The sequence below is a fragment of the Lissotriton vulgaris genome, chromosome 4_1 (assembly GCF_964263255.1).
Source record: "Lissotriton vulgaris chromosome 4_1, aLisVul1.2, whole genome shotgun sequence".
Lineage (NCBI taxonomy): Eukaryota > Metazoa > Chordata > Amphibia > Caudata > Salamandridae > Lissotriton > Lissotriton vulgaris.
Window position 1 is genome coordinate 675,134,922 of NC_141691.1, and position 13,483 is coordinate 675,148,404.

Genomic DNA, 13,483 nt, shown 5'->3' on the forward strand with positions numbered 1-13,483 from the left:
TTGCAATCTATACGATTCCAAAGCGTGCACGCGGGGAGACAGAAGATGAGCACACGGGGATTGGATGCTTTACTGGCTGCGTGATACTCTAGGGACTTTTTTTTCGCCGCCAGGAAAGGCAGTTCCCGCGTGCACATCTTCTGTCAGCCCAATAAGGAGCTGTTCACGTCCCATGACGGGCTGCGCTTATTTCTGTTTGTGCGCTTTGCTCGCCGTCCTATTATCTCACCGTCTTTTCTTTTTGTACTTCTCTCCCCTAGAGTTGGTTTTGTTTTGTCTCACGTTGTTGTACTCCCTCTTTTGCACTCCTTTCTTTTTTTCTTTAGCACTTTTCTCACGTCCACAAATCAAGTAAGGTCTCAGTAAACACACCATATAATATCAGCTATCGTGCCTACAGTGCACCCCTGCTCGCTCGTATTCTTCAACTTGACTTTCATTGGTTGCTGGCAAAGCCTTTATCGTGATATCTGGTAATTCGAAAATAAATGTGAACAAATTGCCTGTGTGTGCTGGGTGTAGAGTCACGGTAGCTCGTTTAATCTCTGCCTCTGTTCCTATTCCCTGAACACTACTCTCCACACTCATGCATTATTTTGCATCTTTTCACACATCGATCTGCAGACACATAAGGAGGGATGGTCTGACAGTTGGGGGGCTCTGGGACCTGTGTCCTCCCACTGTGGACTCTAAGATCGTGGGTAACTTCCGGTACTCTGCACCTCTGGTCGCTCGTACCTGTCCTCAACCGCAAATTGTCTGTCCTTGAGACACTCTATAGGCCCCCAGCTCTAACACTGTGACCGTGTGCCACTCTGAGTACTCCAAGACACCTCACACTGTGGACTTTATTGCAAACTGTCACTTAAGGAACTCTGTGGCCCTCGTTCCTCCTATTGCGGTACTCTATAAAAGTCTGTGACTTGGGAAACCATGGACTCTCGTACAGTGGACTCTATGGAAAAATGTCACTTACGGCACTTTGTTGCCCTTGTTTCTAGTATTGCGGAATCTATGATAGTCTGTGACTTGGGGCACTCTGGGGCCCTGGGCTCGCGCATAGTGGCTTCTGTTGCAAACTGTCACTTAAGGCACACTGTGGCCTTTGTTCAACACACTAGCTACTATAATAGACGGCCACTTGGGTCTCTATTATAGTTTGGCACGTGGAAAAGCCTAGGTCCCTCTGTCCTTGCCCTGGGGACTCTATGACAGTCTGTCACAATGGACAATCTCTGGAGCCCGCCCCTGTGTCCATGTGCTGTGGACTTCTTGATGGTCTGTCAAGTAGGGCAGTTTGGAGCCCTGGAATTGTTGACTTTATGACAGTGTGTCAAGTTGGGGGTTTCGGGCCTTTAGAGCGTCACATAGTCAGAGTGTCAATAGTGAGCACTCCGGCGCTTCGGGTTCCTCAGGCGTGGACCCTATCACGCCGGTCAATGGATGGCTCTCTGGGACCACAGCATCCTTGCATGGTTGATTCAATGACTTTGCCCTTTGTACTGCCAGTGTAGACGCATAGCTCTGGATCATTCAAGGAAGCATGTCCGCATAGGCAGAGTTAAAATTAGTCTGTCAAAAAAATAACCTACGAATATCTGTTTTGGACTAATCCTGTGTTGCTTTGTTTCTTCCGTGTTTTCTATATTTATTTCGTCCCCTTAGTTTTTTATTTTCAATTTGAAGGGCCCTCCTTTCATTTATACTTTTTCATATCTTTGAACTCATCGAACAGATTGACGCTGTGCACCGCTGCGCGCCGTGGCAGGGTGTAAGACATGAAACTGAATCGGAAATCAAACATTAAAGTCCGTGTTGGAGGTATTTGATGCCCCGAGATAATCTTACTACGAAGGGCCAGCTTCAGTCCGCCACGTTAGCCTGGATCGTGCGTAAGTTGCGGTAAGGAAACGGATAGTACCTATATATGATAATGACACCTATCATCTACAAGACATACCAGCAGTAGGAGCTTGTAGGGTCACAACATTTAGCGGACATTTGCGTTGATGTATTTTACGCTCATTGCCCTTAACGAGCATCACAGGGCACTGCATTTCTGCTGCAGATTCGAGTCCTTCTAGGACCGTGTATCCTCGCTTACCTTTAGTGAGTGATGGAGGGACGCCCACCAGGAGTGGACACACCAACACTCAACCCTGCATCACACTCTTTGGGGGTAACAAACAACATAATACACGCAACACACCAGAGTCCATCATTTGCCTACTACTAGCCCTCATCACAGATGCTACAGCCAGTTCTCTGGTGCTTGTAGTATCGACTTCGGAAGGATGAAACGCTGTACTGGCTAGAATGCAAACAGTTTATTGTTGCGTTAACCACAGATCACAGCTGCTGCCTCGAAGCTTCCTTACATCGAATAGACTCTGGGACAACTGGGCGACAGAAGAAACTGGAATGATTTGAGGCACGCTAGTTCATCTGGAAGTTCCATATAAGAATCTGACAGGCTAGTGGGGTGGGACAGAGTCAGTGGCTGTGCGAGACTTGTTGCTCACTGTAGCCCCACGTCAAATCATGGCCTTCGTGTTCAGTATTCGTATCACCCCTTCTAATACACCTGCCTTTATTTCGCTCCTCCACCCAACCCATTACTGCTTCAACTCTCTCCCAAACAAGCATTGAAAATGCAATAGATCTCGCCTTTAATTAAGTTAAAGCCATTTGCTTTACTAATGGTATTGTATAGCAAAGCAAATGGCTTTAACTTAATTAAAGGCGAGACCTATTGCATTTAACTGTTAACCCATTGCTCATTGTATTCTTCCACAAGTGCTCCCTTTCTGGAAACATGCATTTAAATTTGTTTTTATCTTGTTACATTTGCTGTGCATTCAAATACAGGGATTAAATGTCTGGCTCTGTCTTACGAGGCCTGGCTCTGTCTTACGAGGACGTTTGGTGTTTACTTTTCTTTCACTGACTTCAAAATGAGAGAATTTATGAGACAATCCTACTGGGTACCAATGGGAGAGGAACGGCTGTAGAAAGTTTTTTAAAGAACACAACAAAATTTAAATGTCTGTAAATGAACTGTGCAAATATAGCAGAATATATAAGCATTAGGAAAGAACTAATGAAGCAAATTTTGGGGAAATTCTGAAGTGTGATGGAAACACAATATAATATCAAAACAAATCCATACAGTTGGCAACGCCATTTCCATACATCATTTGTGCGCTATACAGTTTTATCAATAAAACTATGTTTGTGCGAATCTAATGGTCATTTAAATTGAAAATGTGCGATTTGTAATGGCAGTGCGCTACCACACCAGGCATACTCCACTTTAAGACACTCTACGTGAAGGCACGCCATGCCATGCCACTCTAGTTTATGCCACAAACTTTTAGCCATGCTCAACAGCAGCCACGCTGGTGTACTGCATGGCTAACACAAAATGGGAAAGGTAATTATGGTTTTGCCAATGCTTATTCTGACACAACAAAATGTAAATACCCATAAATGAACTACTGTACATATATTTCAAAATATTTGAGCAGTTAGGAAATCACAAATGAAGTGTTTTTAGTAATTCCGAAGTGTAATGGAAGCAAATGTTTTAACAGGATCAAAAAAAACCATCAAAACATTTTACTTGGTGATGTGAAACTGTCAATTATTCGCTGAAACCGGATTTCCATATATTGTTTGGGGGCTATATAATTTTATCAGTAAAACTAGGTCTTTCTAAATTGAGTGTCCATTTCAATGGAGAATGTGCCGTTTCTAAATGACAGTGTGCTGTCATTTAGAAACGAATTAAGAATTATAATATATTTGCAACAGTATGCGCCACCCTTACCACAAATGGGCGTGGCTTATTTCCTACACTTTTTTTTATGAAGCTTGTTTTTGTCACAATCCCTATGAGTTCAGTGATCTAACATGATGGCAGCACCCCTCACTCTGAAAATTATTCCAGAACCACTGGATACTCCAAACTCTCATAGTATAATCCACTCCACTCACTTTGCTACATTTAAGGAGCAATTCGGGTACACCCTCAACCAAACCTACTCTTCCCAGATGATTTGAAAGTTACCCTTCAAGATTAGAGCAGGGATATGACATTTGGACGCATACTGCAAACAGCCACGCTTTAGGTTAAATCTGATGCCAATAATATCTAACAAAACAATAATCTAGTACCCGGCCACAAAAGTGTTCTAGTGCACCAGAATGAGTAGCAGTGACCTCTTCATCAAAACTCCCAAAAAATTGATACAACATTCAAGAAGGCTTAACCACACAGTACACTGCTCCTGGTGAGACGTTTTTGTGGGGCATGTTACTCCTTATGAAAAGAAAAAAAACATTTCAAAAATCTTAAAGGTGTTCTTAAAAAAAAAAAGTAAGAATTGTGTTAAGTGCATTAAATATAAACATTTAAAACTGCGCACATACTATATGAGAAACAAAAAAACAATAGTTGTAAGCCAATGGTATGGCATCATTAAAAGCGACAACAATATCAGCAAACGAACACAAAAGACTAAGTTACAAGCCTGTCCACAGATGCTGTGGAGGCAAAGTCATATACAAGGGAAATACAGATGGGGGTTGGGGCAGCGTAAGGGTTCCCAATATCTGAAGTCATAGGTAAGTGATCACTATGCTAAGGCAACTTGAGAAAAAGCGAGGAAGATAAGGGAAGAAGGTTAAAACCATTAAAACAACAGGAACAGAAGTGAAGCAAAGACAAAAAGGTGGGTGGGTAATAAGATGTCATGGGACTTTGCCACGCTTAGGCACAAAAACAGGGTGGACTTAAACAATAAGAACTGCCTATTTTTAATGAATTTGCACTATAGTGTCTGCACTCCTATGAAGTGTCTATGTTTGTTTGGGGGGAGGGGTGGTGTACTGCTAAGGTGTTTCATCCCGTGCATGTACATGATTAATGGGCGACATACTTTTATGGATTCCATTGTCTACATTGGGGTTCTACTTCCAATAGGTACTCTATTTGCACACTTGACTTTCCCAGGTTGGTGAGCAGTACAGGCTAAAGCCAGGAGGAAGTAAAGGGACTGAAACATCGTCCTAACCCATGCTACACTGTCTGGAGAGATTTACATATGTTACCAGTCTAATTTAGAGGGAGTATGAAATTAAACGCCAAAAATGTGCTCAATGACTCGCGCTTCTTTCTAAGAACATGTTGATTTTACACCCTCAATCATGCCGGGAGCAATGTGTCTCTCGGGCATACCGCAGGCCATACTTTTGGCTCCTGAGAAAATATTTGTGAGTGTCTATGATCTAGATGGAGGTCTAGTAACTAAGGGTTGACAGCATCCTATAACCAATTGGTAATCAGCCACTGCCCCTTGGCTCTACTTCAGAAGTCACCTACTCCAACTGCAGTTTATGTTATTGTTATAGGGCTTTCTTCAGGACCCGTGCACTCAGATAGGGGCAAGGTAATAGGTAGGCACATTTTTACAACACCCAGTTCCAGCATGTAAAAAATTGGGTTAACTGTTGAGGAGGTAAACCCCTTCTCAAGCAGCAACTACAATTCTTCTCAGGGTGAAGTCAAAGCAAACCGTACATGAGCCTGTACTCAACCCTTGGGTAGCTTGGCATAGAGCAGTCAGCTTAACTCAGAGGCAATGTGTAAAGTATTTGGGCAATACTTCAAATATTAACAGTGAAAATACACCACAAAAAGATCCCACACCAGTTGAGTAAAAATTGAGTAATTTTTAATAAATAAATCAAGACCCAAACTCCAAAAATCCAATCAGTAGAAACGGCGATATAAAGGCTTAACGATTTTAGTAAAATAGTGCCAAAAGGCACACAGCATCAACTATGGCTATCTGGTTGCACCGGTCCGGGACAAAGCCACAAGTTCAGGCCGACCCTGATGGAGCGCAGGCTGGCTAAGGGGCCCTGTCAGGCCAACTGAACAAAGTACCTTAAATCCTGGTTTGCGGAGTGGTGTGTGGAGCTGCGTTGATGATGCACTGTGCAACCGAGGAGATGCATATGTTTTTGAGATGCAGCTAGGATGCAGTGCGAGGTTCTGTGTGGTCAACCAGGATCCCGTCGACGAGGGCTGCGATGATAAGTCCAGCATCGAGGATGCATCACGATGTCAGGGCGATGAATCAGTTTTGAGGAGCTGCGATGTGGAGTCCGGTGTCATTGACAAGAGATGCAAGGGCCGGTGCAGAGGATTGGTGGCACAGCGCCTGCTACAATGAGGCAACGTGCTGCAAGGTGCTGCGGGTCTTTCTGACAAATCTGACCCATGCAGCAGCAGTGATCCGTCAGTGCTGCTCGGGTCGTGCCTAGAGCAGCAGACATTTGTCATTTGCGCTTCATCCACAGAGGCTGGCAGAGCACCCTATGCCCATTTCCTAGGCCCGGACTCAGGTAGCACCACTTGTTAGGGCAGATTCACAGATGGCAAAGACCAGGTGCTGGGGTCAAGGTAGTTGGAGCCTTCTGTTCCTGAGACTTTAGACAGGAGACCAGCCAACTAGCCCTTGGAGCCACTTGGGAGTCCTGGGATCAACAGATGCAGATCCTGTCCTTCTCACCCAGGAAAGAGGGCAGCAGGTCAGAACAGCAACGCACTAGTCCAGCAAGGTGGTAGTACAGACGAGCAGCAGTCCTTCCAGCAGCACATCAGTCCTTCCAGCAGCACATCAGTCCTTCTTCCTGACAGAGTATCCACGGATTCAGAAATGTACTGAAGAGTTGGTGTCTGGGGTCCTGTATTTATACTAAGTTGTGCCTTTGAAGTGAGGGGAGAGGCTTCAAGATGTATCCATATGAAATTCCCAGGCACCCTGCCTTCCTTGTACTGGCTCCAGACTAACTATAGGGGGTATGCAGCCCTTTGATTGGAGGCTGGACACAGTTATATTCAAGTGCAAGTAGGGCTGTGCCAAACTCGACCCTCCAATCCTGCCTGTGAAGGTTTATCCAGGCACACCCAAGCTCCCACTGCGTATGGCTGTCAACGAGAAATACACAAAGCCCAACTGTCAGATACACCCAGTCATGTGACCCAAAGACAGGCTACAGGCACCAAATGGCTAATGTAGAAAAATGCCAACTTTCTAAAAGTGGCCATTTCAAAATTGCAATTTAAAATCCAACTTTACGATGAGAGGATTTTTCATTACATTTTCAAAGACACCAAACATGATCTGCTCACCTACTCCCATTTAGAGATTACAGCTTATTACATTATTAAGGTAACCTTAATGTTATCCTATGAGAGAGGTAGACCGTGCAGTAGTGAACAATGAATGTAAGAGTTTTTAATACCAGGACATGAAAAACTTAAAAGTACCTGTCCTACTTTTTAAATACATTGCATCCTGCCATGTGGGAGGTTTATGGCCTACCCTGGGGTGACATGTTTTAAAAAGGAATCAATCAATCAATCAGTTGGTACTTGTAGAGTGCGGCAACTCACCCCTAAGGGTATCCAGGCAAAGGTTTAGACCTGACAAAAGGTTGATTTTTCCAGGTCGAAATGGCAGTTTAATACTGCACACAAATGCTGCAATGACAGCGTGAGGCAAGTTCAAAGGGCTACCTAAGTGTGTGGCATAATCAGTGCTGCAGGCTCACTAGTGCCAAAACAACAAGGTTATGTATGGAATGCTTGAATTAATCTCAGATAATGGCGATCACTTGGACTGCATCCCAATCCATCATTTTTTGCCCACCTCAGTTTGGACCCTGAGATATGCAAATCAATCTTGACTCTGTTCCTCATGGGAACAGTCTAGCCCGAACTGCCAGGCCAGGTCGTCCCTGAACCGGAACGCAAGCAACCTAGGACCAGTTTAGCCCTAGTTAGGGCTCTTCAGCCACAGGTATGGCATGGTTCCAGCGGCACAGAGAACCCGGGGCCCATGTCTGGCCATACCCTGTGCACGTAAGGCATTAAATGCAAAAACAACAAGGTGATGGATGAAATGCTTTAATTAATCTCGAACACTGGCAATCGCTCGGGCCGAAACCAATTCATCTTTTTTTGCCCACCATGCCACCTCAGCATTCCATCCATCATCTTATTGTTTTTGCAGGCCCACTAGGAGCATTTATTTTACAGGCCCTGGGCATATGCAGTGCCACTTGACTAGGGACTAACAAGTAAATTAAATATGCCAATGTTACCATGTTTTAAGGAGTGAGCACATGCTCTTCAGCACTGGCTAGCAGTGACAAGTGTGCAGAGTCCTACGGTCAGAGAATACAAGACCAGCAAAAAAAATGGAGGAAGAAGGCAAAAGGTTTGGGGGAAGACCACCCAAAAGTTGTCAGGTCTAACAAAGCAAAATTAGATTTCTGATAGAAGGGAAGCATACACTGAACACCTAGGGTATAGTAAGCCCTTCCTTTGAGTGGACACCTGACCAACTAATAATTCACTAGCTCCACCAATACAAGTGACACCCATGCTAGCTTCTCTGAAAGAAACATTAATGAAAGGCATGCAAAATAGGCATATTTATGTTATTTCTCCTCACAAAAAAGACACAACAATTATATAAAGGGATGCATACTGCGTTCAGTGCTGTGCCAGGATACCAACATCCAATTAATGGCAAAATGAACCTAATTTGTGCTTAATATCGGAGGCTTACATCAGAAATTAGCCCCTACTGTACAACCTACCTAAATATATTCCCTTTTTTAAGTAGGTTTTGCTGAAATAAACAGCAGCTGCCATTACCACCAAGAAATGAGCCACTGTCTATGCCCTCCCTAACTATCCGTGGTGCACTGGTTTAATGTAATGCTTCCTCCAACACCAATAAAATCCTCCAAGGAAACTCACAAGTTCCTACAAGCCGTTTGCCTTTTTGCTAAAAAAGAAATATACTTCTTGCTAGGGCAAACATCTGGATACTAGTTAAACCACCGAGTCAAATAAAGCAACAGTGTATGTGCTTTACATTACATCATGTGAAGGAATAGCACACTGAGAAGAGCACATAAGTATATAGGAATTAAAGTCATAGAATAAATATTTTACTGTCAGGACAGTGGGAAGGCGTGTCATTTCACTTGCATGTCTCTCTCCAGTTCAGAAGGACCCAAAGAAGATATAAAAATGAAGGTGCATGTGTACTTTGCTATTTACAGTTTTCACAGTACAGGAAGGTTGTTTATTCAAAATGCATTTTTCCTAAACAAAAAGTGTTTCCCATAATGAGCATATATACAATATAGTTTCATAACCTATTACATTAGAGGTAGCATTACTATGTGCTTCTCTCTGTCCGATTCGTCTTATAATGCGTTTGTATAGCCAGTAAGAAGCATCTCCTTATTACAGATGTGTGAATTCACTGCACAAAAATATTTATATTTACACAGGAAAAGTAAATGCAGACCAATAAAACATGTTATTTGGAACACATACACCAGTCATTCCCCGCTCAATTTTACAGTAGACCGGTCAATTTCCACGATGTTATCCAAGAACACAGAAAATAACGTGAAAAACTGTGCACTGCCTCACAACATGTACATTGCAATGATTTTTTTTTTTAGTTTTACATAGTGCGAAGTTGACCCAAGGGTATCATAGCGCTTTACAGAAGCACCGGTTACGTTACAGACAAACACATTTGTTTTGTTAGGCACGGGGATTACACGATTTACCAAGAATCACAGGATGTTGAGCGTCGTAAAAAAAGAAGTGGGGGCGCTGTCACCGGATGTTACGTCACGACAAGTGACGTCACGAACGGTGACAAGCTCCTATTCCCAGAGAGGCCAAAGAGTGAAGTCCAGCTGTTTGGCAGGGGGGACGGTGTCCCCCCGGTATATTAAGTGGGGGGACGTAAATGTGTTTGTATTTATATAGCGCCTTCTACCCATAGGTCTCGTAGTGCTGTATTCATACCACTGTGGAACCCTTCCTGGCTTTCCTGTGAGATGTCCACTCCTGGGCACCCCCAAGGTGAAGCAAGCACCCAAGTACTGCTGGGGCCGTTGTGGAGATTAAGCAAGCTATTGCCCAGAGTCACTGAGTGGGACCCATGATTAGACTAGGCACCGAGGCGAGAATTATCAGGTCCGGGGAGATTGAGTCCAAGAGCCGCCGAGGCGGGAATTGAACCCTGGTCCCGGGCCAGACCTCTGCATCAGGGTCTGCCGCCCTAACCACTGAGCCACGCTTCTCCACTCACCGTCCACTCGCGTGGTACCCCGACTCGAGCCGTGCTTCCGAAACTCAAACCTAGTTTAGAGGTCGACCACTCTAGCTGTTAGGCCGCATCCAGCGGGACGGAGCTCAGCTCATTTTAGCATGGCATAATTTAAGTGATTTCATTTCACTGCAGATTCAATACCTTTTTTAGGTCTCGTAGCGAACACAGCGCGTCAGCGCTGTGTCTCCGCTAGAGATCTTTTGTTAGCGAGTGCGCTTCCCAGGAGACAGTTTCGGCCACGCGCATCCTTCGAGCCGATTTGTAACTGGAACGCGCGCTGTGGCCAGGCGCTGTCTCCTGGGAAGCGCAAGCACCACACACGCATGCGCATACACACACACAAGCGCCCATGCACGCACGCACATACATACAGAGACAGCCCCCCCTGACACATACACACACACGCACACACACAAGTGCACCGAGGCCCCCCCTCCCCCTCCCCCTCCCCCGCCGTCACCGTCGCATACACACACGAGCATACACGCATACACGCACACACACACACGTGCACCAAGCCCCTCCAGCCTTTTGAAACTTACCTGGGCAATGTCGGGGACTCTTCTCTCAGCACGCGGCGCCCAACCTCCTGCTAGCGCGGCCCCGGGACTCCACACCGCTCACAGGAGCCCCGGGCCGCGAGACGCATCGACTCCGCCTGCCTCCTCTTCCGGTCTGGACGTGGCCCCGCCCCCGTCACAGGCGACCGTGCCTGACTTCCGTGGCCTTTTCTGCTACATTACTAAGTGGTCTGTGAATGTTTGCGCGAAGACAACTTCTTTAGCGGTTCGATATCTTTAATTGCTCGTTTCGCCCGATTTATAAACCTTTTCTGTTCTCTTGTTTACTTGTCTATAATAACGTTTGAAAAACACCATACTCAAAACACAAGAATCTAAAGTGAAAGAGTGCTCTTCAACGAACAGTCTACGCCTGTGCAGTGAATCTGATACGGGAGGTCATCGCGCGTCACCCAGACTTCAGTGCAAAGGGGCATAACTCTTAACGTTACCGATTGAATAAAGCTCAGCCTTCTTTACCAACGTGGAAAGCTGGTCTCCGAACATCGAGAGCCGTGTGCTGCAGTTCTGCTTCGTTAGAAGTATGGGTGAGACCGGCGTGGGCGAGTTCAAGAAGCGCTACATCTGCTCCGATCCGGACTGCAGTGCGTCTTTCAATAAGGCGTGGAAGCTTAATGCGCACTTGTGCAAGCACACTGGCGAGGTAAAGAGTGGGGCTGCCAGAAGGATTCTTACTTCTCCTGACCAATTCAGTTGTGAGTCCCCCACATATAAACAGGCATAGACACATAGTTTTGCTATTGCACCTTTGTTATGTGGAATCTCGATTGCAGGCGCAAGCGTTCAAAGTATTTAGGCATGTGTGCTAATAAATGTATTTTACTGGAATGATGTCGTATAGTCTGAAAGGCGACAGAGTCAAGTCAAGTCAAGTCAAAGTATTTGTAGAGCGCACTACATACCCGGAGGGTTTCAAGGCGCTTAGGAAGGGGAGGAGAATTACTTGTCAAATATCCACGTTTTAAGTTGCTTTCTGAATGCTAGGTGGTTCTGGGTAAGGCGGAGGTAAGCGGGGAGAGAGTTCCATGTTTTAGCAGCCAGGTATGAAAAGGATCTGCCTCCCATGGTGGTCTTGTTGATGCGAGGTACAGTGGCGAGGGCTTGGCTGGAAGAACGTAGTTGGCGGGAGGGGGTGTAGAAGGACAGTCGTGAGTTGAGGCAATCTGGACCGATGTCGTAGAGTGATTTGTGTGCGTGGGTAAGCAGTCGGAAAGTGATCCTCTTATTGACGGGTAGCCAGTGGAGGTCTTTAAGGTGACCAGAGATGTGATCGTTGCGTGGGATGTCTAATATGAGTCTGGCTGAGGCGTTTTGGATTCGTTGGAGTTTCTTCTGGAGTTTTGTGGTAGTGCCTGCGTAGAGGGTGTTTCCGTAGTCCAGTCGGCTCGTGACCAGAGCGTGGGTGACTATTTTCCTTGTTTCGGAGGGGATCCAGCGAAATGTTTTTCTGAGCATGCGAAGAATGTTGAAGCAGGATGAGGATACGGCGCTGACTTGTCTGTTCATTGAGAGTGAAGAATCCAGGATGACGCCTAGGTTTCGTGCGTGGTCAGTCGGGATGGGTGCTTTTCCGAGGGCTTCCGGCCACCAGGAGTCGTCCCATGCAGAGGGGGATGTACCTAGGATGAGGACTTCTGTTTTGTCTGAGTTCAGTTTCAGACGGCTTTGTTTCATCCATTCGGCAACTTCTTTCATTCCTTCGTGTAGGTTGGTTTTGGCGGTGCTGGGGTCATTGGTGAGGGAAAGGATCAGTTGGGTGTCATCCGCGTACGAGATGATGTTGAGGTTGTGTTGGCGTGCGATGGCCGCGAGGGGGCTCATGTATACGTTGAAGAGGGTGGGACTGAGTGAGGAACCTTGTGGTACGCCGCAGATGACTTCAGAGGCCTCGGACTTGAATGGTGGAAGGCGGACTCTCTGGGTTCTTCCGGTGAGGAACGAGGTGATCCATTTAAGTGCTTTTCCTTGGATTCCGATGTTATTGAGGCGTTGTAAAAGGGTGCTGTGGCAGACTGTGTCGAATGCTGCAGAGAGGTCGAGGAGGATGAGGGCGACTGTGTCTCCATTGTCCAGTAGAGTTCGGATGTCGTCTGTTGCTGCGATGAGGGCGGTCTCAGTGCTGTGTTTTGCTCGAAAGCCAGATTGTGAGGGGTCGAGGGATTTGTTGGCTTCGAGGAAGGCGGCGAGCTGGTTGTTGACAGCTTTCTCGATGACTTTGGCCGGGAATGGAAGAAGCGAGATGGGGCGGTAATTTTCGAGTTCGGTGGGGTCCGCTGTGGGTTTTTTCAGAAGGGCGGTGAGTTCGGCGTGTTTCCAGTCTTCCGGGAAGGTGGCGGAGTTGAAGGAGCAGTTGATGACGTCTCGGAGGTGCGGTGCTATGGCGGAGTCAGCTTTGTTGAAGATGTGGTGAGGGCATGGGTCTGTGGGGGATCGTGAGTGGATGGAATTCATCAGGCGGATGGTGTCCTCAGTGGAGATTGGGTTCCAGACGTTAAGGGTGTTCTCGGGGGGATGATGATCAGCAGATGGTAGGGTGGGTTGGTTTCCGGGTTGGTTGTCAAAGCTGTTGTGGATGTCTGCAATCTTGTTGTGGAAGAATGAGGCTAGGGAGTCGCAGAGGGTTTGAGAGGGGGTGATGTCGTTGGAGTTGGCCGAGGGATTGGAAAATTCCTTGACGATGTT

At 46.2% G+C, this 13,483-nt stretch overlaps 1 protein-coding gene and 1 long non-coding RNA gene across 2 annotated transcripts in view; both read right to left on the reverse strand.

Moving 5' to 3' along the window:
• Nucleotides 1–13,483, reverse strand: part of ANKRD12 (ankyrin repeat domain 12) — a 429,381-nt gene that overhangs the window by 387,621 nt on the left and 28,277 nt on the right. The gene's annotated exons all lie outside the window — the stretch shown is intronic.
• LOC147722429 (uncharacterized) lies at nt 267–3,505 on the reverse strand. The gene is made up of 2 exons (XR_015310024.1): nt 2,846–3,505; nt 267–2,238 (listed from the first exon to the last, which is right to left on the reverse strand). It is a non-coding gene; the product is annotated as an uncharacterized LOC147722429 (long non-coding RNA).